The 20,799-nt window shown below is 36.3% G+C and overlaps 1 protein-coding gene across 16 annotated transcripts in view; it reads right to left on the bottom strand.

Moving 5' to 3' along the window:
• pde1cb (phosphodiesterase 1C, calmodulin-dependent b) overlaps positions 1-20,799 on the bottom strand; it is a 174,106-nt gene that overhangs the window by 53,521 nt on the left and 99,786 nt on the right. The window lies entirely within an intron of this gene.

Here is a 20,799-nt window from a genome sequence, read left to right as displayed (position 1 = left end):
GATTTAGAATTTATATGTGAATGAGTAAAAAATGGGCAGCAAGAAGATCACTGGTTTGAACGCCGGCTGGCTAAATTGGCCTTAGCTAAATTGACCTTAGTGTATGACTGTGTGTGTGTGTGTGTGTGTGTGTGTGTGTGTGTGTGTGTGTGAGAACGTAAGAGTGTATGGGTGTTTTGCCAGTACTGGGTTGCGGCTGGAAGGGCATTCGCTGCGTAAAACATAAGGCGGAATAGTTAGCAGTTCATTCTGCTGTGGTGATCTCTGATAAATAAGGGACTAAGTAGAAGGAAAATGAATGAATAAGTACAACATCATCTTAGTTTGAATCTGTAAATATGACAATTCTTCCAAATTTAAAATAAAAATAATGTCATAAAATAACCTTTTCACTTGTTTATATATATTTTTTAGACAACACAATACTTATGTTTCACCTTTATTGTTCAAGAGATTAATATTTCAAGACTTTCAACCGCAGCAAATGAAAATATTTCTGACCCACTCCCATTTTCTGGTTAAAAAAAACTCTAAATTACCTAAATTACATTATTTTCATTTGAAATATGCGTTAAATGGTCTCAGACCTACACGGAATAAACCAAATATTAATATTTTACTCAAGCTCATATCTAACAAATCCAGTACATTTACAGAACATCTGAATTTTCAAGTGGTCTCTTCATTTTTTCTGAAGATGTACTTACAAATTTGGGATTAATACAATTTTTTCCTCAAACAATTAATCATTTTATTCAGCAAGGATGCCACAATTTACATTAAAACACTCAAAAGCCATTGATAATAGTACACTATTTCTGTTTCAGACAAAGCGTAAACAAACGTATCAAAATATTAAGCAGCTCAATTTGTATTTGCATTAAATCAGTGTCATATGACCAACCCAGGCTCATCCTGATTACGCACCTCTATATACATTTCTGAAGAGAGCAAAATACGTCCCAAGAGCTACTTTTTTTTTGCAATTTTTGTTTTCCTGAATCCACCAGAGGCTGCTGTGTATGATTGTTCAGATATCAAATTTCTCTCGCGAATGCCATCCGTGCCTGCTCTTCTCGCTTAAATCTCTTGGCTTTTGTCGACTGACTGACCGACCAATTGACTGACCCACCAGCCTCGTTCCCTAAAACCAATTAATAGGGTTTTCGAAAGCAATCCAGTAAAATAAAAGCCCTCGAGGCAACCTGATTTTTACGACATTTTCAGAGATTACCACATTTTTACCTTGTTATTAACTTGTTTTTTTTGTTTGTTTCTTTGTTTGTTTGTTTTTTTTTTTTTGTTTTTTTTGCTTCTGTTATGTCTTATCTGCTTTCTGGAACCCTTCTTCACCAAACAAGAACTCCGTCATTGCGGTCAACTCTGCTCTGCGTCTTAAGTCCACAGACAGCTACTGAGTAAACTGGTAACAGTGGAAAAGCCGTCCACACGAAAGTATGTAGTCAGCTGGTAGCACAAAAAAAGAGAAGCCGTTGACATCGTCAAACTGCCCTGTAGCATTCATTTTAAAAACATAATACAGCCATACAGTACTTAGCTCTGGTTACATAATTTGTGCTCTTCAGAAATGTATACAGGGGTACTTTTTCACAACGAGCCTGTGTTGCAACCTGGGATTAATACTATTTTTTCCTTAAATAATTACTACTTTTATTGAGCAAGGATGGCGCAAATTAAATTAAAACACTCAAAAGTCATTGATAATACTGAATTATTTCTATCCAGACAAAGACTGTTCAATGATACCTAAACAAGCGTATCAAGGCTTCCATAAAAATATGAATTAGCAGTTTTTAATTTTCTATAGCATTAAATTAGTAACATAAGACACTGAAGACTAATGTAATGATACAAAATTCAACTATCTAGACCTATTAAGATTATAATCTTTTTGCCTTGATGAGTGTTACGAAAGCAGACACTGGACAGCAGACGTGTGGACCCACATGCAGTTTATTAGAAAGAAGTTATAAAGGCAATGGTCAAAACAGGAGCAAACAGATGCATAAGGGTGATAAAAAAAAATATGGTCAAAAACAGGTAAAAGTACAGGACAGGCGGCAAAGAATCGGTAATAAAAACAATAAGCAATGCAATGGGTCGAAAACTCAGCAAAAGAGACGTGATAAAATTATTTATAATGCTTACAGATAAACAGGACTCAGCCATGTGTATGTAAAAGTGATGTGTATGAATAGTCCATGAAGTCAGTAAGGATGAACAACAGCTATGTGTGTGTGTGTGTGTGTGTGTGTGTGTGTGTGTGTGTGTGTGTGTGTGTGTGTGTGTGTGTGTGTGTGTGTGTGTGTGTGTGTGTGTGTGTGCCAATGTCCAGATTATTGTCAGCTGTGGTGGGAGTTGATGAGTGCAAAGGGTTTTGGGAGTTGTAGTTCAGTTCAGTGGCTAAGTTGTATTTCTCCAGCAATCTGCAAACATTAGAATGCTGTGATTGTGACAATGAGCATAAGATACTTTTAAAAAATTGTACTCACTATAAACTTTTGAAGTGTTATAAACTCAAACTCTTGATTATGCTGTAATGAATGAAATCTAGTTGTGGATGTTCAGAAGTGTCTGCTTAATTAATTAAAGCTTTTAAGGCTGATTGATTAAATGAAGTGGTTAGTCTTATCAAATCCATCTTCGATATCTCTCTCTACTAGGAAAGACTTTCAATGCTTCCCGGTTCTTGATGTGGCTGATAAAACAATTAGACTGTCTGGGAAAATTCTAATGGATGGAAAGAAAAAAAAACAGCTCTATCTGGTGAAATTATTTGCTTAAAAAAAGTTACATTTTTCTCACTATTTACTCCTCAAGTAGTTTCAAACCTTTGTAAGTTTCTTTTATCTGCTGAAAAAAAAAGATATTCTGAAGAAAGCTGAAAACCAGTAATCATTGACTTTCATAGAAAACACAAATACTGAAAGTCTATGGTTACCAGTTTTCAACATTTTTCAAAATATCTTCTTTTGTGTTCGGCTGAAAAAAAAAGCTCTGACTGGTTCAAAACAAAGTGAAGGGTGAGTAAATGATGCCAGAATTTTCATGTTTGAGTAAACTATCCCTTTAAGCAGCATTTGCTGGATAAACACCCAGTGACAAATGACTTTGTAAATTACAGTCCTGGAGTCACAACATGACAGATCAGATTACCGAAATGACACAATGAGGTTTATTGATGGGTGCTAAAGGTCACAGATTGAATCCATCTATTGGTTTCAGTGTGGCAGTGTGCATTGCTCACAGATCTGCAGCTGATTAGATGTTAATCTGCAGTTAAAACATTACAGCCAAACTGCAGTGATTTGGTCTGTTATTGTAGATCTGATCCGATTCACCTAATTTTTAAAGCCACACTACTTTATGTACAATTGTTGCATTAGAATATTCAGAAACCACTAGAACTGTGGTATATTTTGCTGACTCTAACCCCAAATCAGAAAAAGTTGGGACAGTATGGAAAACGCAAATAAAAAAAAGAAAGTAGTGATTTCTGAATTTACCTTGACTTGTATTTCATAGCAGACAAAACAACAAACATTATTTATTATTATTTGATTTTTATAGTTGTTGTTTTTTTAATAAACATATGCCAATTTTGGTTCTTGCAACACATTTTAAAAAGTTGAAACAGTGAAGCATTTACCTCTTTGTAATGTTGCTGTTGCTTTTTACAACACTTAAAAAACATTTAGGGACTGAATACACCAAATGATGAATTGTTTCAGGTGTAATTTTGTCCCATTCATCCAGCAAACAAGTCTTAAGGTGGACAACAGTATATGGGGTCTTCTTTGGTGCATTTTGCTCTTCAAAATGCAGCAAACATTCTCTATTGGAGACAGGTCGGGACTGCAGGCAGGCCTGTCAAGTACCTGTTTCCTGTATCCTCTTCCTCCACAGCCAGGACGTTTTTTTTTTAACAGTATGTCTCATTATATTTGTCTTCTGAAGAAAGTTTTATATATTTTAGTTTAACTGGAATTAAAAAATATAAATATTTTAAAACATATTTAAAAATAATTTAGATTATTTAGGCAATAATTAACTTGATTAAGTTGTTATATTGCACTTTAAGCTGAATAGCATCTTGCAAAATAACTTCAAGTATTATGTACTGTCATCATGGAAAAGACGAAATAAAGTAATTATTAAAATAGTATTTAGAAAATGTCCATGTTTGTTGTCTGTTAAACAGCACTTGGAAAATATTTTTACAAACAATTAATAATTCACAGGAGAGCTCATACTTTTGTCTTCAACTGGACAGTCAATTTGTTGACATTTGTGTGTTAGATTTGAGTCTAAATGTGGCAGTACAGCGACACAAAATCCATCTGCATCCCTCAAGTGTCCAGTGACACAGGTAATGTTTTCTGCCATGATTTCAGCAGTAGGGATGTGGGCAGCTGTCAGAAATACAGACACTCTGCAACAGTCTGCCATTGATGCTCAGGGGTCAATGCAATCACACACCAAGATTAACATCCTCCACTCAATATTTTGACAGGTGCCTGCAGGTAAAAAGAAAAACTCATACAGCTCTGTCTGTCCTGATACCTGATCTCAAATCAGTCTCAAATTATCAGCTAAGTTCGCATCAGCTGTATACTGTAGTTATACCTTTTTTGTCAGCTGAAATAATACAAATAATAACATCAAGTAAAAACATTAATGTTATTTCAGATATTTACTACAGAAATACTTGTTATTTTTAACCAATTAAAAGTCTTATTAGAATGCTTCGGCATATACCCTATTAACTTGTTTTGCACTCACAAAGAAAAACTAACAAGATTTTATCAAATAAAAGTTCAAATACATAAGAATTTTTATTTAACTTAAACTCAAAGTATCGTACATTTTAAACTATCTTAGTTTTAGCTGAAGTTATCCTAAACTAACTAAAAAAGACATTTTTTGTTTCATGAGTTACATATACAGTTGATTGAGACTGATCCCAGAACTAATTTTAGGTCAGTTATCGCCCACTGACCAAAGCAACAAACTGCATGTTTGCTTATTAAGCTGCCAAAATAATCCCAAAATAACATGTCTTGCTATTAACCTTAAACACCTAAGATTACTTTTATTGTCAACATTTCCCTCTTTCTATTCAATCCTACACTCTCGGGAAAAGTGTTACAATGTTGTACTAAAGAAGATACAAACCCTTGTCACTGGGGCAGTACCTTTTTTTTTTTAACAGAATTGTACCTTAAGGCAAAGAAAAAAAAATTGTCCCATTGCAGTTTGTATCTTAAAGGACATGATTTGTACTATGGGAAACCAAAATGTACCTGCAAAGATACAAATGTGATCCATGAAGTTACCACTACAGTGACAAGACACTTTGTACCTTAACAGTGTCAAATGTGTTCTTTCAAGAACAATTTAAAGGCATTTTGCTAAATCCAAAATGGGTTAATTGATTTTCAGTAAATAAAAAACATCAAATATTTTCAAACAATGTTTTTATAAAAAGTCTTTTTCTGTAAATGCACTTTTTCCATTTACAATAAAGAATAGAAATTACTTTAACATAAATCAAAAGATCTATCTTTTGCTAAACATTTCAAAACACTTTTCACAAAAATGTTACAGAAACATATTCTCCCATGAATAACACATTTTTTTCTCCAGTTTCACACAATTCCTTTCCAATCATTCTAAAGTTCATTTAGTTTACTTAATTTTAAAATAGAAACAGAAACATGCAAACGTATTGTAACAAGATGCACAATGATTAGTTTTTTTTTTTATAGTTTGATTAGTTTTACAATACTAAAATGTGTGCATGAACACTTTGCAAATGCAGGACTTTTGCCAGCTCACGTGCGTAGTGGAAAGCAAACACCAAAAGGTGCGGATATCAATGATAAAACTGTATTTATCAGAAAATGCTTACCAAACATTTATTTAAAATGCCTTAAACGTTTAGTTTAATTGATGATTTATAAGAATAATATTTTTTTTTTTCATGTTTTATAAAGGAAATTATTTATAAATCACTTTCCAATAATATTTGTTTTCATAGATATTGTAAGAAAGAAGGAGTTGTTCAACAATTATATAACTTTTTTATGAGAATAACTGTGTACCTTCATTTCAGTTGTACCATTAATGGTACAGAACAGTATCATAAGAGGTCTTTTCTGTACCATATAAGGTACAACTTTAACAAAGGTACAACTGTTCCTTAAGGAACATTATTCGTACCACCGTGTGCCTTTTTTTCTGAGAGAGCACACAAAGCATGCTGAGAACTACAAATCCCCTAACCAGGGAGTTAGACCAACACAATTCCTTCATGTTGTCCCAACACAAAATGCTTAAGTTAACTCAATGGTTTACACATTTACATAAACATAAAACAAATAAATTGGCCAAAGAAATTGAAGAACAGTGTTGTTTCAGCTCATTTCAATCAGGTAGTTTGAACAAGCAGCAGAAATCATGTAACTACTGAATATAACTCGTACTTATTTACACTGTAAGTGTGACCTAACATTGGTTTGAATTACAAATTTTCATATTTTCCCATTAATTAGTGTGAATTTGCTTTTTAACAACCTTTATTGAATAAAGTGCCATGTAAATAAATGTGTCTTCATTTGACGTGAGGTCTATTATTTGTTATTTATTTAATCTCTTTTTGGTTTGAGAAAAACAATTCATCAACCTCATTTGTGAGGTTCACTCATTTCAGTATATTTTATACGGTCAGTCAGTTCTGTTCTGAATGCAAATTGTTATGGAAAGCTTTAATGTTTGAGATCCAGCGAGATAATGCCGTCCGTCAGAAGCACTGCAACAATAGCTGATCTGAACGCACACAAAGCTGGGATTGACAGATGTCTTGAAACATGTGGGTGGAACGTGACGTTTGATTGGATGAACACAGCAGCCCGTGTCAACGGCTGCCAATCAAGTACAGCACAGCAAAATCAGTTCATGAGAAACAGCAGCAGATTATTTTTGTCACAGTAAAGTGACTGAAGCTTCACCTCAGATGCACATACACTGTAAAATCTTTATATTTTAATTAGTTTAGTTTGTCTGAGTTGGTGTTGTATACAGAATTATGCTACAAAAACCTCGTAATAAACTGCCAGTACACTTTCTGCTATTTTACAGACTTATTTCTCTATATGTTATTTCTTATACATTATATTACTTCAAAATACTAAAATGTCAATAAAAGTCAGTATGAGTTTTTCAAGTATTGAACACACGAAGAAAGGAAGGTGTAGAAAAGCAGTGAAAGCCCAGACAGCAGCAAAATTCTATCTTCCTTAGCAACCCTCATCCCTTCCTCATTGTAAATGAATATTAACTTCTTCAGTCCAACATCTACATTAGCAGGAGGATTTTCAACAAGACAAAGATCTAAAACACAGCCAAGGAAACTCGCAAGTGGATTCAGAGTAAAACATCAACCTGCAGAATGGCCATGCCAATTACCTGACTTGAGTCTAATATAAAATAAATAATAAAGATCAGATTTAATAGACAAGACCAACAGAAGCATCAAGATTTTCACACTCTGTTGAATTCTGTGAAAAAATTCACACCTGAGCAATGCATGTGACTTCATGTGAGAGGCGTCTTTAAGCTGCCATCACCAAAAAATACTTTTATATAAAATATTAAATACATTTTAATAGTTCAGCACTTTCTCCTTGTGTCATTTCATTGTTATTACACACAAATAATTTCCAGATTTTTTTGTTTTGTTTTTATGTTTGGATTGTTTGGGTTTCTACCAAAATCTAGTTCAGTTTCATGTCAACAGCTCCTTTAGAATAATTATTCTTAGGAAATAACATGACATGTGTATTACTTATTTGAAACTATTCTACTAGGTGGTCAACTCATAAAAATTCATATCATTTAGATAGTTTACAATAAGCGTTAAAGGTGCTGTATGTACGTTTTTGACTCTTCTAAAGCATAAGAGTACCATAATATGTTTGCAGATACAGTATTTAAGAAACATGGTAAGTGAACATTCTTATTTATCTGAAAAACAGTGTTGAAGTCAGATATTCTGCTTTGAAAATGTGCATTACGTGCCGGAATGTCTGTCGTTGTTTTGGCCTAATGCCAGTTTTATTTTAGCACCACGGGTTGCCTTGGCGAGTATTTTATTCATTCATTTAGAAAAGCTTTGAAAGCATGCATCCATGACTGAAATGTGACCTCTAATGGAAAGCAGCAGTCTCTGAAATGACACACGGATTCCACCTGACGTTATTAATTAGCAAATAATACAAATATTACGAGCGTCAATGTTAGGTGAGCAGGTTACATTGTAACCTCATGTCCTAACAACATGCTATGTGACGAGATTTTGCAGGGATAAGCAATTTGGCTGTTTGTGCCAGATGAAATGTGACAAATCTAAATACAGCGATTCAGAAGCACAGCATATGTACTCACTCACGAAATGCTAAGAGTTATTATTTAATCAATACATATTAAACCTTTTTAACATTATTTAAAGATGCTGAATCACTGATATGTGTTGGCTTGCATAGTTCTAATGTTCAACATCAAATGGTGGGTTTAATTTAAGATCTGAACTGAACTATCTGCTGCTGCTTTTAGTAGTATGGCAATAAAAATCAAATAAAATGGCATTCAAACTCACATTATTAGCATTTAACACCGGATAAAGCACATGTGGTGCACCTGAGGTGATCATTGTCAGTGTTTCTGTTGTTCATCTGTGAGGAATAGTCATTTCTAATATATCAATTTGGGGTGTTGGTTAAAACAAAAACTCCTTTTAATATGGAAAATATTCCTCCTATCGCGTGCCGTTGCTTGTATTTAGAACGCAATTTAAATCAGCCTTGATCATCAGACTCGCTCCTGGGGTCTGTTCTTCGTACCCCGCTTAAATGATCTAAGATGATTTGGCAGATCATGGATCTTTTAATCTTGATAACTGATCTCTCGCTAATTTGGTTCTTCAAACAAGTTTGTGAATCAGATTAGAATGTCTGGATGAACTGATCTGAGATCGCTGCGTGTGTTGTGAAGGACAGATCTATCGATCCTCGGAATCATGATCAGCAATGCAACGATTGGCAGACGGCACAGCAGCGTAATGACATCATCTGATTAATATTCAATTATCCATGTGAGCAAAATTACGTCAAATTAGCAGTAAACGGCTTGTTAAATATGACACGCAATAACCTTCCACATTTGTTGTGAGCTGCAGGCTTTACACTTTCATGTGTCAAGAGTATTCATCATGTATTTCAATGCAAATCAGTGTATTTAGTTCAACATTTAGAAAAGATTTTCTTTATTATAGTAGCCGTTTTTTTAATCGGTGTAAAGAATAACTGGTTGTTTAAAAAAGCATTTTGATATTGGTAAAGGAGTCTGCAACTTTTGTGAAGCATCAAATCACTGTCATATTGCCTGTCAAAACATGTTTTTGACTGCTGAAATGTATTATTGCTTTAAAAAAGTCACATATTGTGCATGTTTATTATACACAATTTGTACTAAGCGATCTAAAAAGTTCATATCAATAAGTTTTCTCTGTGCACCACCAAGTGGCAGTCTTTGTACTTTTATTTCGAGAGTGCAGATTGCATAAGTTTTATTTTGTTTTATTAACTTTATTTATTTTATTAAAAACTATAACTTTATATATATAGTTTAAAAAATATTTACTCTTTTCCCAAGTGTATATAACTACTACTGTAATAAAATATCAGAATTCGGTGCATACTTTCTGTATTATATTTGCTTGAACTGAGCCGATCTAATCCTGTTTATGTAAATTGAACCTGCTCCCGATCAGGTTTAAGCTAGCAGAACTGTTGCTATGACAACAACTCTCGGATCAGCTTTGAAGAACGGAACGATCCTGGATCGTGTCAAATCGTCAATATCCAAATCCAGCTAACTGAGTAATCCACGTACGAAGAACGGACCCCTGTTGGTCCTCAATCTGGCAACCTGCTCTTGCATTTGTTTTGATCCAAGAATGTAATACCTTGTTCAATCACTGGGTGTCAAACTTACATACTGCACCTTTAAAAATGAAGCGTAAAAGTCCCCTCCAAGCATCACTGCAGTGTAGTATTATTATTACACACATTCATACAAATTAACGAGCCATTCAGCAGAATGTAAAATATTTCAGAACTGTCATCCGATTGTGTTGTAAGGTGTTTACATGCTAACGTCTCCTTGAGGAGACCCAAACCGCTAACAGCCATGAGCATTTAGAGAGCATGAGAATTATTATTTTAAACACTCGCCCCATTCATCTATTATAAGAGCTTTTACGGCTATGGAAAAGAGGTTTCTGCCAGAGAGAGAGAGAGTGTGAGGGTTGAGAGAGGTTAAACCATAGTGTGGTTTCCATTTCCGACATGAAATGATTCAGCAGGCTATAAATTCAGCCTCCCGATGCAAAGCCACCATTCACACTGACTGCTCATGAGATATTCATGCAGAACGGCTCGAGTGCTTTGAGGCAGGCTGTGTTTTCTGCCTAATGAATCTCCGATCGAATTCACGTTCGAGTGAGTGAGAAAATGACAGATGCCGCAGGTCTGAGCTGTTGTGGATTATGAGGGTGTTCCATAAATTTCATATGTTTTAGAATTCATCTGTAAGATATTGCATGTGCATACGCTGAGACAAAATATGTCTGTGATTTCATTGAATAAAAACTGTAAAAATGCTACAGTAAATATCTGTAACTTGTTTACCAGTAAGATTCACTGATATACTGTACACTCACCGGCCACTTTATTAGGCACAACTGCTCGTTAACGCAAATTTCTAATCAGCCAATCACATGGCAGCAACTCAATGCATTTAGGCATGTAGACATGGTCAAGACAATCTGCTGCAGTTTAAACAGAGCATCAGAATTGGAATGAAAGGTGATTTAAGGGACTTTGAATGAGGCATGGTTTTTAGTGCCAGACTGCTGATCTACTGGGATCACGCACAACCATCTCTAGAGTTTATAGAGAATCGTCCAAAAATGAGAAAATATCCAGTGAGCGGCAGTTCTGTGGGCGCAAATGGTTTGTTGATGCCAGAGGTCAGAGGAGAATGGCCAGACTAGTTCGAGCTGATAGAAAGGCAACAGTAATTCAAATAACCACTCGTTACAACTGAGGAGTGCAGAAGAGCATCTCTGTATGCACAACACATCGGCGGATGGCGTACAGCAACGGAAGACCACACTGGATGCCACTCCTGTCAGCTAAGAACAGGAAACTGAGGCTACAATTTGCACAGGCACACCAAAATTGGACAATAGAAGATTGAAGAAAAGTTGCCTGGTCTGATGAGTCTCGATTTCTGCTGCGACATTCGGATGGTTGGGTCAGAATTTGGTGTCAACAACATGAAAGCATGGATCCATCCTGCCTTGTATCAATGGTTCAGGCTTGTGGTGGTGGTGTAAGGGTGTGGGGGATATTTTCTTGGCACACTTTGAGCCCATTAGTACCAATTGAGCATCGGGTCAATGCCACAGCCTACCCTTTGCTGACCATGTCCATCCCGCCATGTCACGCGCCATGTCATAAAGCATGAATCATCTCAGACTGGTTTCTTGAACATGTCAATAAGTTTACTGTACTCAAATGGCCTCCACTGTTCTCAGAGCACAATCCAATAAAGCACCTTTGGGATGTGGTGGAACTGGAGAACTAGAGATGGAGATTCACATCAGTGACTGGAGAACTGGAGATTCACATCATGTATGTGCAGCCAACTAATCTGCAGCAATTGTATAATGCAATCATGTCAATATGGACCACAATCTCTGAGGAATATTTCCAGTACCTTGTTGAATCTATGCGGATTAAGGTAGTTCTGAAGGCAAAAGTGGGTCCAACCGGGTAGTGATAAGGTGTACCTAATAAAGTGAGTGTAAATGTTAATGCAGAACTTCAAAACATTAGTGTAAGGCCAAAAAAATGTAAAAATAAATATGATAATTTGCCGATTGTTTTCTTTACTATAAATTTTAATGATTTTTTACAGTGTTTAGCACGTAAATACTCTATATTAACAATGTCTGATCACTTAGTCTAACCTCAATCAAACCTAATTAAACATAAGCCTTACCTTAGTGTGCTTTACCTTAAAAACCAATGGTATAAAAAAACGGTAGGCTTCAGTAAATATCTGTTAAACAGTAAGTTTCTTTAATATAAATGGTATATAATTGTTATGTTGTGTAGATGTTAGTGTAGTACTTCAAAACTATAGTGTATTACCAAAAAAAAAAAGAAATTCGAAATACCATAATTTAACAAAATTATTATTGTTTTATAATTTATAATTATTATTATTTTTTTTTTTTACCATAAATTGTACAGATTTATTTTTTTACAGTGTATCACATACGGTGGCCGAGAGATGTGAACATATTGCAATTTAAGAAACCACATCAGTGTTTTCCCTACCATTAAATAGGGGGGGGGGGGGTCATTTATGTGACTTCTTGAAGTCACAATAATTGTATTATCTATATAGAGCCAGATCACAACATTTTTAATAAACAAGCTAAATAGTCATATGTAGCATCTTATTTACACAACAGAATGTCATTTCTGTTCTGCGCTCGCGTAACTGCAGCTAAAATATATACAGATGCTCACATCCCAAGTCTCTTGAAAGTTCTGGGAGTATCCGCAAATGCACAGAGACTCCCGGATGCCCGTAACCGAATGATAATCTCCCGGAAATCGCACGTCTCCTGCCCGATCCTCAAATACATCCCGCATCCCTCCCCGCTCTTCAAATACATTGCGCACAATCATGCTGTGATGCGAGCGGAGCTACAGTATCACCTCTATCTATCTCGTTATCTCGTGTCTCGTTATGACCTCTCCCAGAAGCTCTGCGTATCTTTCACAAATTCATACCGGCTCCGAGATCCACCGAAATGAATTAAAATACCTGGAAATCATGGCGACGAGAGTGAATGAGCAAGAGAACAGATCTCGAGAGGCACAGTGATAGTCTAAACATTACACTTGATAGGTTAAATGAATAGAGCAGTAAAGATATTGCAAGTGCAAATCTCCCCTCTCTCTCTCTCATTAAGAGATCTGCTGTCAATAGTTGGAGACGAGCAATATATTTGAATGGTCCTGCACGTATTTAGGCCAGGGGTGGCCAACCCTGTTCTTGGAGAGCCACCTTCCTGCAGATGTCAGTTGCAACCATAGACTGTAAAATATATGGACGTAGTATCCGTGACGTCACCCATAGGTTTCTGAAGAGCGCAAAAGAAGCCACAAGTAGGCGCGGCCAACCGTCGCCATTTTGTTCACGCGTCATCACACCCACGGCGGGATACCAAACAAGGGCAAAGAGGCGGAGAGTGGGCGGAGCTACAGACACCTGCTAGCATTTAGCTTGGACCTGGTTCAGACACACTTTACTTTGGGAGAAATGCTTAATACTTTATCACCTGTGACTCTATTGTATTCTGACCACTTGTGCTTGGTTGTACACTATATCAGTAAAGTGTTTAGACTTTTAAAAACACTGCTGTAATACATTGAGCCACTAAACATTGGTCTTATGACGTTTTTCAACAGGAGGAAAACGCAAATTACTTCCAAACACTTCAGATATAGTCTGTGTTAGTAAATGCAGGACTATTGATGAAATCCAGCATAACACTGTAGGACAACACTTCAGATGACTGATCTAGAGCCTGCAGCTAATCAATCTGACAGATTCTGGAGTGCATTACAGCTCTAAATATAAATATAAACGATAAATGATCTTAAATAAAACAAATACATGTAAAGAGATGGTATATAAGTATACAACTTTACTCACATGGGAAACGGAGGCCACGTGAATGGTTTGTGAGCACAATTAAGTTCACTAAGCATGCCATGACATAAAATAATTGTAGCAAAAAAGTCCAAAAGGCAGTTGACTGTGTAAAGCCACATAAAACATCACAGAAATACGATAAATATGCCGAGTTCAGTGGCTAATCTGCAGGATTCAGCTGAAGTGACGTGACGGCGACCAACGAGACCCAGCTGTCACTCAAGTGGCCACGCCCTTAATTATGCAAACTTAATATAACTTAATATAAAGGAAACGGATGAGTTATAAAAAAAATTCACCCCCCTCACAGTTGTCATGAAGGGTAATATTACCTGTATTAACCAAAATCTTTTTTTGTACCAGGCTGTAAACACCTTTTTTTCTGCTGTAAAGTTGGCCATTCTAACAGTGGGCTCAATTGAAATTTGCTCTGTTTTGGAGCCAGGAGCAGCCAGGACTAGCGGAATTTCGGATGAATTGCAGTTTTAGTTACTTCCGTATTGGCTTTCGAGGGAGAGCGGGAGGTTGCCGCTTGGTTGCAACCCATATCAAACACACCAGCTTGTAATTATCATGTGGTGTTCAGGTCCTAATTAATTGGTTCAGGTGTGTTTGATATGGGTAGCAACTGAATCCTGCAGGAAGGTGGCTCTCCAGGAACAGGGTTGGCCACCCCTGATTTAGGCCTTTTTTTTTTTTACATATAACAACCGAAAGTTCTGTGTTTTTGACAATATTACAAATTCACTAAAAGCTGGCTGGAATTATTAGATAAAACTTTTTTTAACAAATAGTTAATGTTATAAATTATTGTAATACACTCATTGCTATAAAAAGTAGTTTATAGGCCTATTTCCTTTAAGTAAACAAGTATTAGATTTATAGATGAGCATTTGAACTCATTTTTATCTTTCACTATTTGCAATGTTTCCAAATTGCATTGTTTGTAATTTTTCTGTGGCGGTTCATTCTGCTTTGGTGACCCCTGATAAATAAGGCACTAAGCTGAAGTAAAATGAATGGATGAATTATTTTCTGTAAAGCTGCTTCTGGCCATGACATGTTCACAAGAGACATGTTTAATAAATGTCTCAATAAATGGGCCAGACATTTCTGACTTTCCATACCAAGAGGCTTAGGAAATGTTCTTCCAGAAGCTCATAAAGATACATTGCATTGACAGCATTTTTGTGAATAAAAAAAGATTTAAAATAAATGTTAATTTACAATTTACAAACAGTTGTACAGTTCAATTAGTTGATCAGTTTTACTGCATAAAAAGACTATGACTCCTTGTGTCAGTGTGAGTCTGAAAAGCCACGCTGTGTTGGGCTGCGTTGCAGCCCCAATCCAGCCCCCCCAAATTCTCCCAATGCAAACAAATTAAGAATACACGCTTTATTTTCTCACAACACATGCAAATAGCACAGAACACAATGAAAATGTTTCAAGGGGACCAAAAAATGCTGACAAACCCAGCTGGGATGTCATGACTATTGCTTAGTGAAGTAGTGGGTGATCTTTGAAAGTTTGAAAGAGTTTTTTTGTTTATTTTAAGATCCTAATTACACCATTCCCTTATCTTTTGTATATTATTAGCCTTAACAACCAGAACCTAAATAGCCAGGTCAGTCACATTTTTGGGTCCCCTTGAAACATTTCCATGGTGTTCCGAATCATTCAATGACGCAAAACAAACGACACTCTAAATTTAAATGCTTACTGCTGATGGTTTGTTTAAATCCCAAACCCTAAGCGCTGTAGGAGCAATACTAAAAGCAAGAAGCTCTAACTAGAACACTGGGGACTGCTAAACCCAGATTGTCGTTTGATTCGAGCCGCAGATATTATAAGACCCGTTTTAAGCATCGTTTAATCCTTGGCCTGTTATTTTTCTTCCTGGAAACAGTTTGAAACGGCGAGAAAATGCGATGGGCAAACAATCCAACAGCTTATTAGAGCGTCGCTGATCTCTGAGTGGGGCAGCGGAGGGCAGAGACACAGCCACCACACAGATTAAAACACACACACACTAACATTACTCACACCAATGCTCATTTCAATGCAGATGTGTGCAGTCTTGAACAGTCTCTATGAAACCACATTATGGTGATCGTGATTTAGTCTGAGATGAGTGATGGGAACTATTGATATCCTATCACAGCAGTGAGAAAAAAAGAAATTGATTAAAGCATTTAACATGGTATTTGTACATGTACAGTTATGCCACTTTCAATGTATTGATAATAAATGAAGGTAAATAAATATACAGTATGTATAAATACACTAACCGGTCACTTTATTAGGTACACCTGTCAGCTGTGAGCAGGAAACAGAGGCTACAATTGGCACAAGCTAACCAAATTTGGACAATGGAAAGGTGGAGCAACTGGTCTGATAAGTCTCCATTTCTGCAGCGACATTCGGATGGTAGGGTCAGCATAAATCTAAATCCTGCCTGATATCAACGGTTCAGGCTTGTGGTGGTGGTGTTATGGTGTGAGGGATATTTTCTTGGCACACTTTGGGCCCACTAGTACTAATTGAGCATTGTGTCAATGCCACAGCCAACCTGAGTAATGTTGCTGACCATGTCCATTTATGACCACAGTGTACCAATTTTCTGATGGATACATCCAACAGGATAACGCACCATGTCATAAAGCGCAAATCAACTCAGACTGGTTTCTTGAACATGACTATGAGTTCACATTACTCAAATGGCGTCCATAATCACCAGACCTCAATCCAGTAGAGCACCTTCGGGATGTGGTAGAACGGGAGATTTGCATCATGGATGTGCAGCCAACAAATCTGCAGCAACTGTGTGATGCTTTCAGGTCAATATGGATCAAAGTCTCTGAGGAGTATTATGTTTCATCTTAGGTACTCTTTAAATAATGGTACATTAAATAAAACACTCTGCTTCAAGGATCCATTTGATCTTTAATCTCCATGTGAACCAGAAGTTGCTAAAACTTTTATAACAGTATGTTGATGCACTTTCAACTGAAACAAAATATTAAGTAGGGGGCGGGGCTTACTTTTTGCATATCATTACTAATGCCGAGTTCAGACTTTTTTTTGAAAAGGTTTTGAAAAATCACAGACAAAAGCCTGAAATCACAGGCACATCGGTGCTCGTGCACGTGAGTGACAATCACACAACGTGAACTGTCAAAGACGCAATACGAGAGAATCGACCATGCATCGCAGATGCCTGTGAGATATTTGTCGTGCTAAATATCTGGAGCTTTCGGCGATTCAAATCATGCCGTGTGAAATGAGTTTTGACTGAAAATAACATCAGAGATCGCCTACAGCCAATGAGAGAGCAGCATTCACTAGACTAGTGTGTGTGTGTGTGTGTGTGTGTACCTGCAGGCCAGCGGCAGGCTGGGGGAGAAGTTAAAAATGCTCCTTTTTAGTTTAATTGGACCCAAGAAATGGAGGAAAAACTAGTGTAAATTTGGCAGGAGCATCCATGTCTGTTTGACTTGTCATCTGAGCAAAACCACAACTAGATCAAAAAAAGAAAGTTGAAGAGAAATTGCTTCCTTCAAACCCAGGTGAGCAAATATGTACATTTTCTACCCCATTAAAGGCTTCTTTCTCGTTATGTAGTTAATAACAAAAGGTATACTACGTGTTTTTGACTGTGATACGTAGTTTGGACGAAGTTGTCGGCGATTCTTCCTATCGTAAAGTCATGCAATGTGAAAGCCCCTGTCGCCGATCTATCATGCAGTGTAACAAAGCACCGACAAAACACTAGCCAAGATAGTCATGCAGTGTGAAAACATCTGTGACACGACTACTTTGTAAATCCTGCAGTCTGAACTCGGCTTTATTAACAAACTAACGGTAAAAGGGGCTTGGTTGATAACATTGTAGCTAAAGCCTCAAACTGATGAATGACCACCTCTCCAAATGCCAAGAAATGATTAGACTTTGATTGAAGATTACCAAAAAGACAGTGGATTAACTTACAAATTAAATTAATTACTTGATTATTATTAACTAGTAATTGATTGAATCATTCACCTAAAGAATAACAATGTGCGCCGGCAAAATAAGCAATGTAAATTTTGGATTTCACACAGACCTGAAACCCAGGGCCGGAGTGGGACTCCTTTTCAGCCCTGGAGTTTCAAGCCTTAGACCGGCCCGCCTCAGTTCACGACTGATTATATTAAAATAACGTCATTTCCAATTCAGTTTCGAATGACACGATCACGTCTTTTTCAAGTAAACAGCTGCTTTAGAAAGCAAAAAACATTTGCCAAATGAAAAAATAAAAATAAATTAAATTAGTTAGGTAAGGATCGAACTCAGGTCCTGCGGTATGGTAACGCAACGTGCTGACCACTGGACCACAATGGCGCTGTTGTTAAAAGTTGTCAATTGATGGCTTAATTGCTTTCAATTTATGTCAGATTTATTAATGTAGTGAATCATCTGATTTTCATTGAGCAGGTGTAATATTCATTAATATTAATTATTCTAATTCTGACGGTGCCGCTGTTTGGGGTCGAATTATTGTTACGTCAACATTAACCAGCAGGCTGCATTTTGCTCACGGGGCTGCGAGAAAATAAATAAAAAAGCGCGGAGCTGCGGCAAAATAATAAATAAAAAGAGTGAGACTATGGTCAAATAAATAAATAAATGAAAAAAAGTGCGACTACTTAGAGAGCAAGCAGCTAGGGACACCGGTCCTCGCGGCCAAAAAACGGACCGGCCCACCGGGAATTCTCCCGGTCCTCTCGATTAGCCAATCCGGGCCTGCCGAAACCTGCTGAACCATAAATTTTCTTAAGAACATTATAAGATCATATCATTCAAGGGTTCATATGCATCTCAAGTAGATTTCATGAAAACATTAATGAAACAACAACAACACAGTTTCACTTTCTTTCTCTCTCTCTCTCTCTCTCTCTCTCTCTCTCTCTCTCTCTCTCTCTCTCTCTGTGTGTGTTGAGGGTCAGACTGGGCAGTAAATCAATTAATGACGAAGGATCTGAGATAATGATGGAACACAGTGTTGCCAGGCTCTGGAGAAATGCCAGCGCATTGTTTTACTGTCTAATTAGACTGTTAATGAGAGGCTTAATGAAGAACATGCTCTCCATCTCCATTGGTGAAGGTATTGAAGAACGGGGACAGTTTCATAATCAAAGTAAAATATGAATGCCTTAGTTATTGATCAAAGAACAAAAAGGTTTCAATTAAGATGCAGGCGAGCTGTTTGTTGAGGACAACAGTTGTAAAACTAAGGCTGATTTTAAGTGAGGGATAAAGTACATCATGCCTCTCTTATTATTAGTTTGTATAAGACTGAAGGGCGTTATTCTGCAAAAACAACAGTGCTGGTTGTACTTTATCCAACTTATTTCATGGCTACCTGCCACAAAACATACTAATACTCAAAACATTGTTGACTAAAGGCAAAGCTGACAGAAATGAAAACAGCTGATGACGTTTACACTAGCTTGCACATTATTCAGTCATAAGATGGTGCAAACCAGTCAAAAATGAGTAAAGGAGTTAGACATGTGGCTACTTTGTCAAGATCTATTACTATCAAACTGTATCACGTTTTATTTATTTTGAGATTTTGTTTAATATTTGTGAATTCTATCATTTTGAAACAACCCATTTAGCAATCATTTTAATTCGCTTTTAGTGACAATAATATATGTGCATCACCCTTTCTGTACCTCTTGTGTTTCCGTAGTTCTCATAGAAGAATATAAAGCAGATTCATTACACTAACAGAAACAAAACTAGATAAATGAAGCATATACTAACCAACGTATTATTGATTCAGAAGAGAACACCAAACTATGGAGTGCCGAGTAGGATTTAAATCAAACTTTGCTCATCAACACATACATAAATATCGCATATATATTACCCACATATACATCTATGCTATTGGATGTTTAAAACAATATATATGAAACTTGTGTATATATGTATAAACTCAATCCTCGTATATACACCCACACACACCTGCACATACATATAGACTTGATCCTTGCATTAACACCCACATTAATACAGGCACATACATATAATCTACATACATGCAAACCCTCCTACACACACTCGCATATACATATAAACTTAAACTATGCATATGCACCCATAAACTCAAGCATACGAATATAAACTCGATGCGTGCAAACATAAAAAATAAAATTCACAAAAATACATACAATTAGTTGTGTATATACATATACGCAAGTGATTTCATATGTGCATGAATTCTCAGAGTAAAAGGTAATCGTTTCAGTTTAAAAGGAAGTAGTTTAATTTCAGTGTAAAAGTCCTTTCTGCACGAATGAATGAGATAATTATTTATAATAAATCAGGTTATAGCAAAGCTTAGGAAATAGAAATAACGTTATTATTGGAGGAACAACAATTGTTGAATACTAAAAATTGATTATGCTAAATATAAAAAGATAATGTTAAGAAATGCTCCAGCAGTTTATAAGGTTTATTATGCAATTAAATTTTTGAAATGCAGTGAGTTTAATAAATATAAGGTTGCATAAGTAATTGCGAATAACATAAATTGAATGTATCGACAGACCAATCAGAGCTGAGAATTTCAGACAACCCTGTAATAAACTGTTATAATCCATGTACTCTAGTGAAACTAAAGCAGAGTTGTTCGAAGAAATGTTAAGTTAAAAGCAAATAAATGTTTAAAGCATTAAGAATGTTGAATAATCTGGTATGAAGATGCATTTTTGTGAATTGGACAAGGTCAAGTAAAGTGTATAAATGCGTCTAAAACATTTAGGGCTCTATTTTAACGATCTAGGCGCAAAGTCTAAAGAGCATGGCGCAAAAGCATGAAGGGAGTGTCTGGATACACTTTTGCTATTTTAAGGATGGAAAAACAGACCA

This window comes from Danio rerio, chromosome 2 (assembly GCF_049306965.1).
Source record: "Danio rerio strain Tuebingen ecotype United States chromosome 2, GRCz12tu, whole genome shotgun sequence".
Taxonomy (NCBI): domain Eukaryota; kingdom Metazoa; phylum Chordata; class Actinopteri; order Cypriniformes; family Danionidae; genus Danio; species Danio rerio.
Note: the sequence above shows the minus strand (reverse complement) of the source record. Positions and strands in the feature narration are given on the sequence as shown.